This window comes from Peromyscus maniculatus, chromosome 9, assembly GCF_049852395.1.
Source record: "Peromyscus maniculatus bairdii isolate BWxNUB_F1_BW_parent chromosome 9, HU_Pman_BW_mat_3.1, whole genome shotgun sequence".
Classification (NCBI taxonomy): Eukaryota; Metazoa; Chordata; class Mammalia; order Rodentia; family Cricetidae; genus Peromyscus; species Peromyscus maniculatus.
The window spans coordinates 6,169,542-6,189,109 of NC_134860.1; the positions used below are offsets into that span (position 1 = coordinate 6,169,542).

The window sequence follows — 19,568 nt, forward strand, 5'->3', positions numbered from 1 at the left end:
GTGGAGGTGACCCTAGTATACTTTCTCTGAAATTCTATCTTATCCTGTAGAGCCCTTGATACTCTCTGTGATGCTACCAGTGTTGTGGCAACACCACACACCTGTGGGGTATTCGTTCAGTGCCCATAGACACGTTAGCAAGATTGAACTGGCTGCTTGGGAGAGAGAATAGAGAACATGGAGTGACCAGAGGAAGGCAGAAGGAAGCTGGCCTTTGGTCTTAGTGTTAAGCCTGGAGTAATAAATGGTTTTGGAGAAGGCACAGTAAGTCCTGAGCAGGGGATTGGGAGCTTCATGGAGGAGGTGAACTTAAGCTGGGCCTTCCAGTATGGGGCTCAGCATCTGGGAGCTTCTGGTAAACAATGGGGCTATTCTGCTTCTCCAGGCTTCTTAAGAACAGACCTAGATTCAAGAGTCTCTGATGGTGAGTTTAGGAGAGCCATGAATTATTCAGCCTGCAGCTGCCTTTCTGGGAACACCTTCATTTCATTCAGACTGGCAAAGAGGGTCAGGAGGAACAGATGGACTAATGAGCTGTACCTCTGTGGGTAGGGTGTTGCTGCTCTTCATCCTAGTGGATTCCTATAGTTTCCATAGGAATCTGACACCAATAAGAAGGGAGGGAAACTCACCTGGCCATCTACCACAACCTCAGATATTCAGATGCTTTGGTCCTGGGGAAGAGTGATCAGGACTTGGTGCTGCTAAGTTCTAGGCACAACAGAACTTACCTGCATCACATCAGATATGAGCTGACACTGTTCTTCAAATCTACATGGCTGGGCTGGCTTATGCCTTCCAGAGTCAGGGGACTGTGTTAGGGATGGAGACACATGCCTAGCCATGGTTTTTGATACTGTGGCAGGGACATTTGGAGTAGCTGTTGGCTGCCATCAGGTTTGACCTTCCCTGAAGTGTTATGGTGGAAAAGACCCTCACAGGTCCTGCCCCTTACTACAGAGGCTAGGTCCTAATATAAGCCTGAGTCAGTAATCTGCATGCCAGAGATTATATTCTAAAGAAACAGAGGAGTCCATTCTGCTTGGTGGTTTGGGGAAGGCTCCATCCCATTTTCAGAATTATATATGTTACAAGTTTCTGAAGCAGCACCAGGCATGTTGTCCAGTGCCAGTTTTCTTGGTGACACACACTGCAGGGCCAGTGTTCGTCATGGTGGTGTCAATGATGTCCATTGTTTAAAATATTAAGGCAAGTCCATGTAGTTAAAAGTGAGGTTTATTTTCTGGGGTAATTTACAAGTGAAAGGATAGGTTACAGGGTCTGGGAAAGGTGTAGCATAGTCTGGCTCTGTACTTGGGAGAACTCTGCTTGGTCTACCTCTAGCATTCAGGGTCCATTAACCATTAAGATGAGAGCCAGCCCATCTGGATCTGGGGTCTTCACGTGTCCTCTCTCACTCTGCCTTTTAGGTGTGACAGTTTCCGAAGCCTCAGTGAGGGTGGTACTTCCAGATCAAAGCTGGAACAGCTACCAACTACAGGTGTCATCTCAGGAATAGAATTTGTATATTGGTGCTGTTATCTGAAATCCCACTTGTATGACCCCAGGGAAATTTCAAATCTAATTTTTTCTTTTAAATCAATAGGAGTCATCCAGCTGCTGATGACAATGAAGACCACACAGTCGTCATCCCAGTCCTTCTGATGTAGGAAGCAGGATTTTTTTCCATATCATAGGATGTATGGAGTAAGCAACACATGGTCTGGAGGTGTTGAAGTCAATATTCACATGACCCGAGACACCATCCTCTGTATTACAGGTCCAATGTGCTGTTGTTTTAGGCCTTTCTCTTTTTCTTTAAAGAGAAACCATTTTTTACCTATAGACACTTTTTTTTAACCACAGTTACTATCAAACAAAAAATAATTATTTGAATTCTTAATCTTCAATTATACAGAAAGACCAGATTCTTAAAGTACTGGGTTTCTAGCTGTTCTCCTCTTACTCAAGAAACCACAGACTGGTATATCATCCTATTTTAGCCATGCATGGCCATAACGCAGCCACTGAGAGTCATCATGACCATGAGATCTACAGCTGATTCCCATGTACCTGTTGATTATTACCACTCCTTCCTTTCAATCTCTAATGGAGCCATTTGCTCAAGAATGTTAGTAGATAGAATTAAGACTTTGATGGCTATTTTTAGTTGTGAACATGATGACATCTGGGAATAATATAACCCAAAAATAGAGGGAACACCTGTGGTCTATTTCTGTTTAAAGTAGGAAGAACTACTTACTGTGGAACGTTGAGGAATGAAGTCACACTAGATCTTTAATCTAGATGTAATTTGAACCATTCTTTTTGCTGGAAGCCTATAGAAGGACACGGAAGAAGGAGGTTTCTACTCTTCCTCTGCTTGCTCTCACCTTGTTAGCACATCCATTTCTTCACTGACATTAGAACCTATTACTTTTAGGTTACAGCATAATATCAGAGACAACTGAGACATCCAGTGTTTAGGACTGAGAAACTACTGGATTCTTGAACTTCCCATTCATTTCCAGCCATTGTCGCATTAGCTAAGGCACAGGCTGTAAGCCATTCAAACAAATCCCCTTTTAATATAAAGATTCATTTTTATAACTTCTGTTACTCTAGAGGCCTGATAATACACCAGGCACATAGAAAGGACATTCTAGAACAATTTGGGTATCATAACAGTCTCAGCTCACTTACAAAATCTCAGTAGTCACTTTCCCTTAACCTAAGCATTCCTCAGGTGCTTGCTCATTTCAGAGAACTCAACCCTCCTCCTCCACCTCATCCTAATCTAATTCCTTGGCATGCTTTATTTCTCATATTATTGAGTATGGATGTAAGGAGAGGAAGTGCCATTCTTGAGCAGTGCTTATAAAGTGAGTGTTCAACTCTCCATGGGTAAAATAGTGAAAATATTCTAAGGAAACAGAAAATTTCCCAGCTTTAGAAGGAGGAGGTACTCAATGGCTTCACCTGTGTCACAGCAGAGACTCCTGGAGAAGAAATCTCAGCTTCTGGTCAGTTCAGGGAGAATTTATGAGCCAGGAGGCAAAGGCAGTTCCGTGTGACATCAGGAGTCCCTTCTCTGGCAATTCTATTGTATCCTGGAGAGCAGAGCTCTTGGAATCCCCTGTGATGTCAATAGTGTTGTATCAACACCAAGTGCCTTTAGGATGTTTGTTTAATGCCTATACAGTTTGCCTATAAACATGTTGTGAAGACTTAGGCATCTACTTGGGAGAGAGAATGGATTTTGTGGTGATAACAGAGCAAGGCAGAAGGAAACTGACCCTAGGTCTCACTGGTAAGAATGGAGAAATCAAAGGACCTGGCGAAGATACATTGAGTTCAAGGGAGCTTCACTTTGAGAAGCTCACATCTTGGACACTGTTTTCACTTTGGTGGAACTTTGGAATCCTTTATAAAGTTTATAAAGCCTTCCTGAAGTTGGCACTCCTCCCTGGAACTACTCAATGTATGCTCTGGTCCTCTGAGTAGCAATAGGCAGCCAGACATGAGAATCCCTGTGGTAAAGACAAGAAAAATGTCACTATAGATTTCTGGTGGCACCAGATATGCGGCACAGACTCCTGGGATCTGCTTAGATCATCTATAGCTCTAAGTCCACTGAGGTTGCTCATGCAGCTCTGGATAACTCTCTTGAACAACCTTCTTCTTCTTGCCTGAGGACAATGATAGGAAGTTTAATAAGCACCAGGAGGTCCCAGTGCATAAGTGCCAGGCTGTGGCTTCCATGGCACTGAGGAATCCAGAGCATAGCCTGATTCCATATGATCCTTGTGGCCTGTGTTCATAGGTTCCTTTTCTCCTGGGGCCATGCCCTACCACAGGCTGAATTCTTTTCGGATGCTGAAAAAGGAGAATAAACAGGTGATGTCGGACTTGCAGAAAATGCCCATGGAGATCAGTGATGGTGTGAACAAGGTCAAACAGCTGATTGAGGAAAATGTATCCTACAGGTATATGCCTGATTTATCATGGGAGGGACTGATTCATCTTTCTCTTTCACCCAAAGTAAGGGCTCTGGTTCTTGCCTGTCTGCCTCTTAGCAAGCAGTCTGACATGTGTCCTTGGACTTGTGCCAATTGGACTCAGTTTTGCTAAGTGTGAAAAGATGCTGTGTCCCTCCAAAAGATGTCCTGTCATCCTTGGGATACCCTTGACAGAAAAAGAAGAAGAGAGTGTCATGAAGAGAGTGTCAGGTATCCTAGTACCTCTGGAGCTCTGACCAGGGCTTCACAGAGCTTGTTTCCATGGTAGCCATAGACAGAACTGATTCTGGTTGGGGCTTTTTACCTCCTTTTGAGAGGGTTTTCCCTCTATCTGCTGCTGCTTTCCCAATATCATGAACAGTTAACAGGTGTGGACTGCATGCTGTTCTCAGAGGCACTGGATCCCTTTTGTCATCAGGGTTTTCAGAAGTATTTTGAATCTTTCTGGAATTTGGTTACTCTCTGGATTTAGATACTCACCTGTATCTAAGTGATGCTGACTTGGCTATTTGTGGGCTGTCTGTGAGTCTTGGACTTTTCAGCACTGGTGATACTTGAACTTAGCAAGGGCAAATGGAGGCTGGCTGGGACTCAACATGTTTTGGTGGATTTTCATTTACCTCCATGGCCAGATCCTCCAAGATTGGACTCAGCTGAAGGAGAATGTACATGTGTTGAGACTCAAGAACAGACTGCTGTAGAAGGAGCAGATTGAACTGAAAGAGTCCTATGAGGAGTTGAAGATGCTACTGATGGAGGCCCATGAGATGATCTGTGACCCTTCTGCTGAGCAGCAGCAGGTAGGCTGAGACAGCGATGGCAGGTGCCCACCTGTGCAACCATAAACAAAGAGACACTCATATACCATCCACAGTCATTCAGACTCCCACCTACATACCCACCAAGTGTTGATTTCTGTGATCATTCCTGAGTCTTTCTGGAGAGTTAGCCTCTTGCAAGAATCTGGATAATTGGCAAGCAAACCCTCCTGCTCTGCTAGAAACTGCAGTACTGTGAGAGAGCAGGGTAAGTCACATATCACACACCTACATGTCATTGTGATCAGAGGCCTTGCTGACATTGTGTTGCTGACTATATCATGTGCATGGCTGTGTCTCAGAACAGATTCCCTCTCATAGTTGTGCAGAGTGCTGGGTTCCTGAAAAGCACTGCAGGTGATGTCACTGGCCTCCTGACTGACATTGGCCTGAATTCATACCATATGCACTGTCATCTGTTGAAAAGTTCCTGGGTATTGACCATGGGTCATTTTCTTTCTCTTGGGTTATCAAGGTCAACTGTGGAGGAGCCAGGATGAGTTTAGTGAAGAGACTGTGACAGGTGAACTTGGAACCTGTGGGGTCAGAGGGTTTTGTGATGGATAAAGTTCGTTCAAGGAAAAGTAAGTGCAGGTAGCAGTGCATTGCTGGCTCTAAGAGCCTTGTAAACAGCATAGAGGACCCACGACCTTACCTTACATCAGAAAAGGTACAGCAGTCTTCTCACTGACCATTCTAGGTTCAGCACATATGTGTGTGTGTGTGTGTGTGTGTGTGTGTGTGTGTGTTATGCTTTTCTGTGCATGTCTGTGTGTATGTGTGTGTGAACTTCTCTGTGTGTGTGTTTGTGTGAATAATGTCTATTGCTTGCACAGTAGTGTTCCTTTCTGTGTGTATGTGATCATGTGTGGATGAATGTATATGTATGTGTGTGTGTCCAGGTTTCCTGACTGTATAGGGATAAGTATTTGTGTGTGTTTGTGAGTATAAGTGCTTATAGGTCCAAGTGTGTGTTTGTACTGTGGATTTTAAACTCTCTTGGTTTTTTTTTTTAAGCACAGGATATGTATTTATTTCTTTTTTTATTTTTTCCTTTTATTTTACAATATCATTCAGTTCTACATATCAGCCTCGGGTTCCCCTGTTCTCCCCCCTCCCACGCCCTTCCCTTCTCCCCAGCCCACCCAACATTCCCACCTCCTCCAGGGCAAAGCCTCCCCTGAGGACTGAGATCAACCTGGTAGACTCAGTCCAGGCAGGTCCAGTCCCCTCCTCCCAGACTGAGCCAAGCGTCCCTGCATAAGCCCCAGGTTTCAAAAAGCCAACCCATGCAATGAGCACAGGACTCGGTCCCACTGCCTAGATGCCTCCCAAACAGATCAAGCCAATCAACTGTCTCACCTATTCAGAGTGCCTGATCTAGCTGGGGGCCCCTCAGCCTTTGGTTCATAGTTCATGTGTTTCCATTTGTTTGGCTATTTTTTTTTCAGTAATTGAGTAAAACCAAAATTTATTATAAGCCACAGTCGTCCTAGGTACCTCCATGCTAAATATAGCCATTCTGACAGATGTAAGGTGGTATCTCAGAGTCGTTTTGATTTGCATTTCTCTGATGATTAAGGATGTTGAATATTTCTTTAAATGTCTTTCAGCCATTGTGATTCTTGTTTTGTGAATTCTCTATTTAGCTCTTTAGCCTATTTTTTAATTGGACTTTTTAGTATTATGATGTCTAGTTTCTTGAATTCTTGAATTCTTTATATACTGTGGAGATCAGTCCTCTGTCAGATGTGGAGTTGGTGAAGATTTTTTCCCATTCTGTTGACTGTCTTTTTGTCTTATTGACTGTGTCTTTTACCCTGCAAAAACTTCTCAATTTTGAGAGGTCCCTTTTATTAATTGTTGTGCTCAGGGTCTGGTGCTGTTGGTGTTTTATTTAGGAAATGGTCTCCGGTGCCAATGCGTTCAAGAGTGCTTCCTACTTTCTTTTCTATTAAGTTTAGTGTAACTGGATTTATGTTCAGGTCTTTAATCCACTTGGACTTGAGTTTTGTGCTTGGTGACAGATATGGTTCTATTTGTAATCTTTTACATATTGACATCCAGTTATGCCAGCACCATTTGTTGAAGATACTTTCTTTTTTCCATTGTATAGTTTTGGCTCCTTTGTCAAAAACCAGGTGTTCATATGTACATGGATTAATGTTAGGGTCTTCAATTCGATTCCATTGGTACTATATTTATACCAATACCCAGCTGTTTTTATTACTATAACTCTATAGTAGAGTTTGAGATCAGGGATGGTGATGCCTCCAAAGGTTGCTTTACCATATAGGATTCTTTTAACTATCCTGGGTCCTTTGTTTTTCCATATGAAGTGGAGTATTTTTCTTTCCAAGTCTGTGAAGAATTGTGTTGGGATTTTAATGGGGATTGCATTGAATCTGTAGATTGCTTTTGGTAAGATTGCCATTTTTACTATGTTAATCCTACCTATCCATGAGCATGGGAGATCCTTCCATTTTCTGATATCTTCTTCAATTTCTTTCTTTAGAGCTTTAAAGTTCTTATCAAAAAGGTCCTTCACTTGTTTAGTTAGTGTTATCCCAAGGTATTTTATATTATTTGTGGCTATTGTAAAGGGTGATGTTTCTCTGACTTCTTTCTCAGCTCTTTTATCATTTGTGTATAGGAGGGCTACTGATTTTTTGAGTTAATCTTGTATCCTGCCACTTTACTGAAGGAGTTTCTCAGCTGTAGGAGTTCCCTGGGAGAGTTTTTGGGGTCAATTATGTATACTATCATATCATCTGCAAATAGTGAAAGTTTGACTTCTTCCTTGCCAATTTGTATCCCTTTGATCTTCTTTTGTTGTCTTATTGCTCTAGCTAGAACTTCTAGTACTATATTGAATAAATATGGAGAGAGTGGACAGCCTTGTCATGTTCCTGACTTTAGTGGTATCGCTTTGAGTTTCTCTCCATTTAATTTGATATTTGCTGTTGGCTTGCTATAAATTGCCTTTATTATGTTTAGAAATGTTCCTTGTATTCCTGATCTTTCTAAGACCTTTATCATGAAGGGGTGTTGGATTTTGTCAAAGGCTTTTTCAGCATCTAAGGAGATGATCATGTGTTTTTTTCTTTCATTTTGTTTATATTATGTATTACATTGACTGATTTTTGTTTGTTGAACCATCCTTGCATCCCTGGGATGAATCCTACTTGGTCGTGATGGATGATTGTTTTGATGTATTCTTGCATTCAGGTTACTAATATTTTGTTGAGTATTTTTGCATCAATGTTCATGAGGGAGATTGGTCTGTAGTTCTCTTTCTTTGTTGCATCTTTGTGTGGTTTGGGTATCAGGGTAATTGTAGCCTCATAAAAAGAGTTTGGTAGTGTTCCTTCTGTTTCTATTGTGTGGAACACTTTGAAGAGCATAAGTATTAGTTCTTCTTTGAAAGTTTGGTAGAATTCTGCACTGAAACCATCTGGTCCTGAACTTTTTTTTGTTGGGAGACTTTTGATGACTGTTTCTATTTCTTTAGGGGTTATTGGTCTATTTAAATGGTTTATCTGCTCTTGATTTAATTTTGGTATGTGGTATTTACCCAGAAAATTGTCCATTTCTTCCTGGTTTTCCATTTTTGTGGAGAACAGGTTTTTGAAGTATGATCTGATGATTCTCTGGATTTCCTCGTCGTCCTCTGTTGTTATGTCTTCCTTTTCATTTCTGATTTTGTTAATTTGAGTGCTCTCTCTTTGCCTTTTGGTTAATTTGCCTAGGGATTTGCCTATCTTGTTGATTTTTTCAAAGAACCAACTCTGTGTTTCATGATTTTTTGTATTGTTCTCTTGTTTTCTATTTCGTTGATTTCAGCTCTCAATTTGATTATTTCCTGGCGTTTATTTATCCTGGGTGAGTTTGTTTCTTTTTGTTCTAGAGCTTTCAGTTGTGCTGTTATTTCATTGGTATGGGATTGCTCCATCTTCTTTATAGGTGCATTTAGAGCTATGAATTTTCCTCTTAGCACTGCTTTCATAGTGTCCCATAAGTTTGGGTATGTTGTACTTTCATTTTCATTGAATTCTAGGAACTCTTTAATTTCTTTCTTTATTTCTTCCTTGACCCATTGATGTTTCAGGTGGGCGTTATTCAATTTCCATGAGTTTGTGGGTTTTCTATAATTTTTGTTGTTGTTGAGGTCTAACTTTAAGGCATGGTAGTCTGATAAGATTCATGAGGTTATTCCAATTTTTTTGTATCTGTTGAGATTTGTTTTGTGTCCAAGCATGTGGTCAATTTTGAGAAGGTTCCATGGGGTGCTCAGAAGAAGGCATATTCTTTTTTGTTAGGATGGAATGTTTTGTAGATATCTATTAAATCCATTTGAGTCATAACATCTGTTAGGTCCTTTATTGCTTTGTTAAGTTTCAGTCTAGTAGATCTGTCTTTTGGTGAGAGTAGTGTGTTAAAATCTCCCACTACTAATGTGTGGGGTTTTATGTGCGTTTTAAATTTTAGTAGTGTTTCCTTTATGAATGTGGGTGCTTTTGTAATTGGAGTATAAATGTTTAGATTCGAGACTTCATCTTGGTGGATTTTGCCCGTGATAAATATGTAATGTCCATCCTGATCTCTTTGGATTGATTTTAGTTTGAAGTCTATTTTATTAGATATTAGGATAGCTACACCAGCTTGTTTCTTAGGTCCATTTGCTTGGAAAGCCTTTTCCCAGCCAGCCCTTTACTCACAGGTAGTATCTGTCTTTGAAGTTAAGGTATTTTTCTTGTATGCAGCAGATGAATGGGTCCTGTTTTCTTATCCATTCTGTTAGCCTGTGTCTTTTTATAGGTGAGTTGAGACCATTGATATTGATGGATATTAATGAGCAGTGATTGTTAATTCCTGTTAATTTTTGTGGTTGTGTTGTGTTGTCCTTCTTTGGTGTATGTTGGTGTGGGATTATCTATTGCTTGATTTTTCGTGGCTGTGTTTAGCTTCTTTGGGTTGGATTTTCCCTTCTAGTGTTTCTGTAGGGCTGGGTTTGTGGACAGGTACTGATTAAATCTGGTTTTATCCTGGAATATTTTGTTTACTCCACCTATGGTGATTGAGAGTTTTGCTGGGTGTAATAATCTGGGTTGGCATCCATGGTCTCTTAGTGTCTGCATAAGATTTGTCCATGATCTTCTAGCTTTCATTGTCTCTATTCTGAAGTCTGGTGTTGTTCTGATGGGTTTATCTTTATATGTTACTTGGTCTTTTTCCTTTGTGGCTCTTAATATTTTTTCTTTGTTCTGTGTGTTTAGTGTTTTGATTATTATGTGAGAGGGGACGTTTTTTTGATCCAGGTTATTCAGTGTTCTGTAAGGTTCTTGTATCGTTATAGGTATTTCTTTCTTTAGGTTAGGAAAGTTTTCTTCTATGATTTTGTTGAATATATTTTCTTTGCCTTTGAGTTGGTATTCTTCTCCTTCTTCTATCCCTATTATTCTTAGGTTTGGTCTTTTCATGGTGTCCTAAATTTCCTGGACGTTTTTTGTTACAACTTTTTTGTCTTTAGTGTTTTCCTTGACTGATGAGTCTATTTTCTCTATTGTGTCTTCAGTGTCAGAGATTCTCTGTTCCATCTCTTGCAATCGGTTGGTTATGCTTGTTTCTGTAGTTCCTGTTCATTTAGTCAGGATTTCTATTTCCAGCATTCCCTCAGCATGTGTTTTCTTTATTGTCTCAAATTCTTTTTTTCAGATCTTGGAATGTTTCTTTCATTTGTTAATTGCTTTTTCTTGGCTTTCTTTGATTTCTTCCCATTTTTTGTTTGTTTTTTCTTCCATTTCTTCAAGGGAGTTTTCTTTATTTCCTCTTTAATGAAGTTTTTCATTTCCTCTTTAAGGGAGGTTTTTATTTCCTCTTTAATGGAGTTTTTCATTTCCTCTTTAAGGAAATTTTTTATTTCATCTTTAAGGGAATTTTTATTTCTTCTTTAAGGGCTTCTATCATCTTCTTATAGTCATTTTTAGGATTGATTTCTTCTGTTTCTTCTGTCTTGGTATGTTCAGGTCTTGCAGGTGTAGAATCACTAGGTTCTGATGTTGCCATATAGGTCTTTATGTTGTTGCCTGTACTTTTGCACTGGCCTCTACTCATCTCTTCCTCTGCTAGGTGCAGGTGGTGTCTGTGTCTGAGAGTGCCTCTCTTGTTCTAATTTTTAGTCTTGGTTTAGTAGGAGTTCTTGGTTAAATTGGTGCTATTGGGCTGTTTCTTCAGAGGCAGCTGATCTCAGTTGGTGAAGTATATATTTGTGATTCTGGTGAACTGGTTTGGTGGCTGGCAGCGCCTTCTTCTGTGTTCCCAGGTCACATTTTGTTCATTCATCAACTCCTCAGCTGATCTTGTTTCTTCAGACTTCAAACTGTAGGGATCTGAATCCTCTCCCAGATGGATTTCAGCTGAGCAGGGTAGTCTCACCAACACCTCCAAGTTGTTGGGTTTCACAGGATCAGCACCTGGGCCCTGGGTTGTCCTCAGACGGAGTGTTCAGATTCATTCTGGTTCCATCCCACGGAAATAGCTTCTTCCCTGGGTTTTGGGGTTAGAGGCGTCCCTGTTCCGAGCTCTTGATTAAAAGCTTGTTTTCACTAGCTCTTCAGCCCATAATAGCTCTGTTTCTGTTCTTTATTGTGACTGGGTTTAGGCTGTCACCTGTTGGGCCTGCCTGCCTCCGCACCAGGCCTGCCTGCCTCTGCCAGGCCAGTCTATCTCTGGCAGCTGCTGCTGCAGGCCTACCTGCCTTTGCTTGTCGCCCTGCCATGCCTGTCTACCTATGCGGGCCGCTGCCTGGCCCGGTCAGGCCAGCATCTCTCTCTCTCTCCTCTCACTTCAGTTCAGGCCTGGCTGCAATAGAATCCTGAAGGCTCACACATTTTATCTTGCCTGGTGGAAACTCAGAAGTCTCTATCTCAGGTCTCCATCTTGCGCCCTTGTTGTAGATCCCAGAGGAAGGGGTGACCGGCAGGTCAGTGACTGAGCGGGGGCTAGGATTCTGTTTTTATTTCTACATATTTGTATGCTCACTTACTCATCTTTAATGATGATGTAACAAACTTTCCCCACACTTGGCATCCATCAAATATTGTATGCTGCTGCCCAACTTTCCACATGTCCGCCTAGCTCACTAGAACAAGGGGACAAAACCACTGTACTTCAATGGTTTTCAGGTATTTTTAGAGGCAAAAAATATTTATCTGCCCAGATATCCTGGAAGCAAACAAAAGTAATGTGGTACATGAAGTTTAGGAGGAGGTCACTGTGGCAAATCAAGGTGTCTGAGAGGCAGGATAGGCTGGCTGAGGGTTTGTGTCCTTGTCTGCTCTGGGTGAATGGTGACTGTAAACTCAATGGTCAGGTGGCTTGCTGTGTCTTCTCTGTATCCTGTTTTGTCCTCATCCACATTGCCTGCTACCACTTGCTTTTCCCCTTTCCCTAACCTTGGCTCAGTTAACCTTGCCCTTGGAGCTTGGGCTGGATGTTAGTTCTTGAGAGATTCTGACTTGCAGTATGCTTCCAACTGCATCTCAGTCCAGCAGAAGTTGTCTAGCTATGCTGTGGTGTGAGAATGGGGCTGTCTCAGTGCACCCCACTTAGGCTCCTGAGGGTATAGGACTCGCCATGAGCTGTGTCTGTAACATTCATGCTTTTCTTCAAAGTTGATTCCTTGGAGTTAAAATCAGCCTCATGGAAGGTTTGGAGAAATGAGGACCCTCAGACATTGCTGGTAGTGTAAAATGGTACAGCACAGTGAGAAGCTACACACAAGTCTTCAGTGTTGAATTGCAATCCCCAGGTGACCCAGTGATTCTAGAACATGAAGTAGATGTCCACAGGTCCCAACATAGCTAGGGTACTTCAAGGTTTTATCAGCACTCCAGGGAGCAGCCTCCTGATGCCCATTATTCACTGCATGGAATAGTACACTGTGGTTGAGCTCTTCCATGGAATATTGTTCAGCATAAAGTAATACATAAAATAATTTGTTACTGACTTAGTCAGCCATTTGTTACTCAAATAATTCCCTAGCACAAACATCTCACAGGAAGGAACTGATTCTTTTGGATCCTGGTTATGGAGATTTTCTAGTTTCTTTAGCTCTTTGCTTTGGGTCCTGATTGAGGCAACATGTGGTAAAGGGAGCCCTTTTGAAGGAAGTTGCTTACTTTGGGGGCATCTGGGAAACAGTGAAAAAGACCAGTGGCGTAGTCCACGACCATCCAGTAGTCCTTTGCTGGGGAACATTCCTATACTGCACATCCTGGGGAACTTCTTCAACAGAGTTAGTTAAGGAGCAAGGACCCCAGAGGGCCACCTGTCTCTGCATTAGGTTGCAGGATAGACACTTCAATGACTGAACTGCCTATCTCTCCTGCTCTCTCTGTTCTTCTCTCATCCAACGGGTTTACCTTCTTTTCATTAGTATCCCTGGTGGTTGCTCCTTATGTTATATTAACTGTGAAGCTAAATGTGTTACTGCATTACAGTGTGTTTGTATGTGTGCACACATGTACTTGTGTGTGTTCATGAATTTCTGTGTGTACATGTGAGTAAGCAAGCCTCCACTGAGAACACAATCTTCTAATGAACAGGAACAAAAGAGCCTGGATGAAAGACTGGAGGACCTGCTGAAGCAGAAGGAGCTGGTCACCCTGCAAGAGGACTTGGCAAAAAAGCTGCAACATCACTTCAGTGTCTCTGAGATGAGGTGGAAGCCCAGGCTGGGAGGAGTGGTTAGAACCATGTAGGTCACCTGTCCCTGGATCCCTGTCCTTTTGGGATTCCCACCATCTGAATAGCTCCCAGCCACAGCCAGGGAAAGACCACTTCAGGATATTATACTTGCCCGGTCAACAAGAACTTCTCCAGGAAACACTATGTTTGATCCTTAGTGTTTCTGGGGAGTATCTACCCCTTATTCCCATCTGAGGTCTCTGCCATCTCCTCAGTGTCCCTTGTGTCTCACCATGAATATCCTATGGCAGTCCTCAGCCTAGTAGTAGGAAGGTTAGTTGTGCAGTACAGTGTGTATTCCTGCCACTTTATTTTCCTTCCAGAACATCACCTTTAGAGAGAAGCTCATAATTTTGCACACATCTGCATGCAGCACACTCCTGAAGATTACAGGTTCTCTGCAATATGAATCTGTTTCCTGTGAGAAGATTTTTCTGTGATAAGAAGTTTAGGAATTGAACTGTGGCAGGTTTCTATACTGAAGGAATAATCAGATATTTCACTGCTTTTACTTTTAGGATCCCCTAGAGGGTCTACATTCACCTGGTATCTAATCAAGGCCATGCCTATTTGTCCTGAACTGTTTCTCAGACATTGCTACACTGTTATTATTTTCCCTAAAAAATGTATCTATACAACTGGAGAAATGTGCTGTATTTTCTTGACCAGCACAGTGTATTTCTTAGCTCAAAAGCTGAGAAAAAAATAAAGGCCCAGGTGCACTGTGGTCCTGCTCTCTTGGGAAATGCAGGGAATGACCTCAGCTGAAAGGTCACGCTGTATTGTCCAGCAAACTAGAGCTGGTTCAGGCTCAAATAACTGACATAGGTTCCCACCAGGCCTGTTCCGTAACTGCCTCCCTCCTCTAGATCAGAACATCTCCCGTCTGAGTTTGAACAGGCCATAGCCCAGGATTAGAGCCTCCTGCAGACAGAGCTGCTGCAGCAGGAGCACTAAGTCTCACAGGCAAGTGAGCCACCATTGCATCCCAAACCCAGCAAACATGGCGTTGGTGGGAGACTGGGGGCTCTTGACCTTGGCTTCCAGTGTGAATAGGCCTTGATTATTTTTTCTTCCATGTGACCCAGCCAGGCTGCTTCTTGTTCTGATTGCCTTTCCTTCTCATATAGCAGATCTTAGTAGAACTGAGGAGGCCAAAGAAGCCACAGATACCTTGAAGCCATGATATTCTATACTCTCCAATCAAGGCCTCCTCCTCAGAAGACACTCCTTTAGAGCTGTGAACTCACCAGTGAGGAAAATACCAGCTGTCTTCCAGGTGATCCACCCATGTGGTGGTATTGTGTTCCCCAAAATATTGTGTACTCTAATAAATTTATCTGTGGTCAGAGAACAGACAGCCACTAGATACAAAGGCTAGAAAATGGTGGCACTCACACCTTTAATCCTAGCATTCCAGAGATAGAAATCCCTCTGGATCTCTGTGAGTTCAAGGCCACATTGGAAATAGCCAAGCATGGTGACACACGCCTTTAATCCCAGAAAGCCAGCCTTTAATCCCAGGGAGTGGTGGTAGAAAGCAGAAAGATATATAAGGCGTGAGGACCAGAAACTAGAAGAATTTGGATTTGGCTGGTTAAGCTTTCAGGCTATGGAGCAGCACAGTTCAGCTGAGATTCATTCTGGATGAGGACTCAGAGGCTTCCAGTCTGAGGAAACAGGACCAGCTGAGGATCCAGCGAGGTGAGATAGCTGTGGCTTGTTCTGTCTCTCTGACCTTCCAGTATTCACCCCACTAAATGGCCTAGGGTTTGATTTTATTAATAAGAACTTTTAAGATTCCTGCTACACACCCACAATCAGATCTTTGGGTCTGTTATCTTAGTACTCCTAAAGAAAAGAAAGCATCAAAAATGAGCTTGAGATACATAATACCTGAGCCAAGAATTACTGAGAACCCTGACATTCAACAGCAAATGGCCCCTGTGAGGGGTAGTACAACATGGAGGGAAGAGATGTGGTGAACAAGACATTTCCTGACAGTTTAAAATCTATGGCTTTGGCAAGCTGACTGAGTCCTCAGCCCTCTCTTTGTGGTGTGAAATGTGTCCAGAAAGATTGTTGATATCAAGTTTTTCCAGACAGAACTCATCCAAAAGCATCATATTTCATTCTCCAGTTGAGTGTTGGAGCTGACACCATGTCATTCACAATTGTTGCTGAAGATAATGCACCAAAGAGATCTCCACAGTCCATCATTCCCTGTGTTAGACATTTTTTCCTCCATATGTAGAATGAGTGGTTATTCTTGAGCTTCTCAGCCTGGCCTGAAGTGACTGATCCTGAGAAAAGTTTTACAGAAGACATCTGAGTCATCTTTGACATATGTGTGTTAGAAGCCTGTGTTGCCCGCTAGGACCATAATGACATCAGGGCCAGGGCTGTAACCGAGGGGCATGTCTGGATCCATGGCCCTGTTGCAGCCAGGGTCGGCGTTAGTGAAAACTGGACCTGCCCCTCACCCACTGCAGTACAGGGGATAGTGGGTTCTCCACCTGGAGTGAGCAGCACAGTAGAGCTGATCCTGTTGGTTGTGGTGTCAGTGAGCTGGCTCTGAGTTTGTGAGAGCAGAAGAGCATAGTCTACCTACTTCTTCCTTGTGTTGGCAAGGGTAAGGGAAAGATGCCTGCCTCACCTGAGCAAATGCCACCTGTAGCTGGTGGGAGAGTGGGACTCTGGGGCATGAGAACAGAAGAGGTGGGTCAGCCTCTCACCAATTGCAACAATTGGGTTTGTGGGCCTGGTATATTACCTCCGCAAAACACTAGAGCTGTGCCTTTACTCTGAGTGTGGGTAATTCAGATTTGAGTGCATGAGAACAGGACAATTGTCCTGTCTCCATTCTGCCCATTGCATTCGGTGAGCTAGGTGGGGCAGTGTTGGAGAGCTTGCTGGGGTGGAGAAGATGAAGGAAAGCTGGCAGCCTGACTATCCCAGGTATGCCCAGCCAGAACCATGGCTATGAATTATCCAACCCTAACATCGTCTTTATCCATGGACTGCTGGAGCATGTAAAGGGCCCAATTTTGAATAGCCAAAGCTTCTGGATCTCTGTGACACATGGCATCAATAGGATATCCAAGAAGAGCACAAGTGAAGGTCCATCATCTATAGTGTAGAGAAGCCAGAGAAGCCTGCAATATTTATAACAAAAAGATGTATGGACTAAAGGGTATACTCTGTGACTCATTGGGTCACACTAAAATTCCTTGCCAATACTTTTGTTCATTTGTTTTTAATTTTGGATTTTCAGTTTTTCTTTTAAAGTTTGTTTTGTTTTTAATTTTGGATTTTCAGTTTTTCTTTTAAAGTTTGTTTTATTTTTAATTTTGGATTTTCAGTTTTTCTTTTAAAATATGTTTTGTTTTGGGGGAAGTTTCAAAGGCAAAGCTAATGTGTTAAGGAATGGATAAGGGGTACAGATAGATTGGGATGCAAGATGTGAAACTATCAGTGAATAATAAAATGTTTAAAATAAAAAAAGAAATTAGGAAACCCAGAGATATCTGGGCATGGTTTCCTTGGAATTTAGCACCAGCAATAGGAAGACTGCAGACAGAATGAATTCCAAGGCATGTTGGGACAGTTTTTTTTGTTTTGTTTTGTTTTTTGGTTTTGTTTTTGTTTTTGGTGCTTTTGGCTTTATCTAGGAATTTGTGCAACTTTTTAAAAAAGATTTATTTTCTTCATCTATTTCTTATTAGTTTTTAATGTGTTTACTAGAAAATATACAGTTATATATGGTTTACATTTTAGTTCTATTAAATGGCACTGTTTAACAAAACAGACTTTAGCCGGGCAGTAGTGGTGCACAAATCCCAGTACTCCAGGAGGCAGAGGCAGGCAGCATATCTGAGTTCGAGGCCAGGCTGGTTTATGTAGTGAGAGTTCCAGGACAGCCAGGACTGTTAGTTACACAGAGAACCCTGTCTCGAACCCCCCCCCCAAAAAAAAACAACCCAAAAGACAAAAACAAAAACAAAAAAACCAAACCAAACAACAACAACAAAAAACCAACCAACCAACCAACCAACAAAATCCCCAATACCAAAACACAGACCTTCAATTAGGCTGATTGATATTAGAATCAAACCTATTTATGACAGTATGCTTACAGGGAATTTCTCAAGAGCAATGTAAAGCAGATTAGAATCTTGGCAGCCTTTATCAATCATGATCCTTGTTCTTATTAATTCATAATTATAGATTACACTTAGAAAAAGGTAAATAGATGAGCTAGTTGGTTCATGTTACATGGATCTTAGTAGACAATCTCAGTTCCAAATGACAAAATGTTAGTTCCACATTACCCAAAGCATAGTGATCAAGTGAATATGAACACTATTCAACCTCTTCTTAAAGACGGCTCTAAACCTATAGTTACTGATGTATAGAATTTCCACAGGTAGAAAATCTGCAGTTTCTATCTTTTAATTATTTTATTATCTGCATAAACCCTTGAGTCCAAACCTTTATAATAAAGGAAGCAGTGGCATTCTAGCTGGAACTGGCCACTGCTCTGGCAAACACTGACAACAAAGACATCATGGTAGACTTCAATGTCTGAGTGGGCTGATTTCAAAGTTCCAAGCAGTCTACTGGGCAAATACTATCTTCAAACACTCCCCAAATACTATTTGTATGTTCATATCTTTAGGTGAAGAAAACTGAATTTTAAATACCTGCACATAAAATCTGAAAACTACATGGAGATCTGTCTTATCAAGCACCTCCTGACAGTCTGGTGGAAACTTCTTACTACAGAACACTAGGGTCTCAGAAACCACACTGAAATACTATTTGAAGTGTAGACAATCTCTAACCTCTTTAAGGTTATTTCCAGAAATATTAGTAATTAATACAGGTCCATTTCCCTTACAGATTCAACTTTATGACACACTACTGGCCTCTAAAATGTTACTGCAAATGTAAAATCTGAGAGATTTAACATTATAAATTCAGGAATTCAAAAACAAGAATAAATTCCAAGGCAGAAGGAAAGACAAATTTTGGATCTGCAATGCTTTTATGACCAAAAAACATAAATACTGATCCACTTGTAACTCAGCAATACTACCTCAGAGTCACACAGTTTCAAAATACCCTTTTAGACAACATCTGATTCTGCCCTTTGCTGTTTATAGCAGGATAAAAATCAGCTTTCATAGTTGTCTTAATGAGAAGGGAGAAATGTGTATGTTTGAGTCTGAGATAAACATAGTTGGGAAAGAACAGAATGTCACTCAGTCTAACCAAATTCCATCTGAATAGTCTGAGGACTTAGGCAGATTCCAAAGCATGTGATTATGCCCCCATTTTAAAACAGTAAACATCTTAACACATATACTGATTGATGCATGAAATAAAGAAAACTTAACACCACCAGATAAGTGCAAAAAATTTCAGGGATTCAAAAGAAAAAGTCAGGTTCATGTTTAAATACAGTATTTCAACTCTTCAACTGAGAGAAAACTGTACTTATGGGGAAAGGTCATTCTGTGTTCATAATGTTGAAGAGGATATGTTATAAAATGACTACCATAGTTAATATTAATATTGCCTTAACATTTCTAAAGTCACAGAAAATGATCATCTTTGATTGCCAGTACAATAAATTATGATACAGAGTATGTTACTTCCTCTTCACTAGTAACCAAATATACATAAAACAGACTCAACAAATATTTAGTATTAATTATTTTGCATAAGCAAACATTGCTGAGATTTGAAGATTTGTGTTTGAATATACAGTACTACAATGCTGGCTACATCAAATAAATAAAAAATCATTTTTTTTGAGGAAAGTTCAACAATCAAGAGGCTGCATTGCATATAAGATAGAACGCTGGCTATATATACACACAGGGGACAATCAATGAGGAAATGAGGAATACTTCCCATTACAGAGGTCTTTCCAGGCAGCAAACTCATGAGCTCACTGTTCTGACATTTAAAATCAACA

The 19,568-nt window shown here is 41.3% G+C and overlaps 1 protein-coding gene and 1 long non-coding RNA gene across 12 annotated transcripts in view; one reads left to right on the plus strand and one right to left on the minus strand.

The window, feature by feature from the left end:
- LOC143267226 (uncharacterized) overlaps nucleotides 1–19,568 on the minus strand; it is a 121,155-nt gene that overhangs the window by 11,572 nt on the left and 90,015 nt on the right. For 3 of the 11 annotated variants that reach the window (XR_013042167.1, XR_013042165.1, XM_076544251.1), the window contains one exon: nucleotides 2,264–4,850. The exons of 1 other annotated variant lie outside the window; for it this stretch is intronic. The gene's annotated coding sequence lies outside the window, so the exon portion shown is untranslated. Of the gene's footprint in view, nucleotides 1–1,218; nucleotides 4,851–14,758; nucleotides 15,437–19,568 lie in introns of those variants that run through there. 7 more of the 11 variants (XR_013042168.1, XR_013042166.1, XR_013042169.1 and 4 more) reach the window with 7 other exon arrangements.
- On the plus strand, nucleotides 3,842–17,661 carry LOC143267230 (uncharacterized). Its single transcript, XR_013042183.1, has 3 exons — nucleotides 3,842–3,986; nucleotides 4,652–4,819; nucleotides 13,444–17,661. It is a non-coding gene; the product is annotated as an uncharacterized LOC143267230 (long non-coding RNA).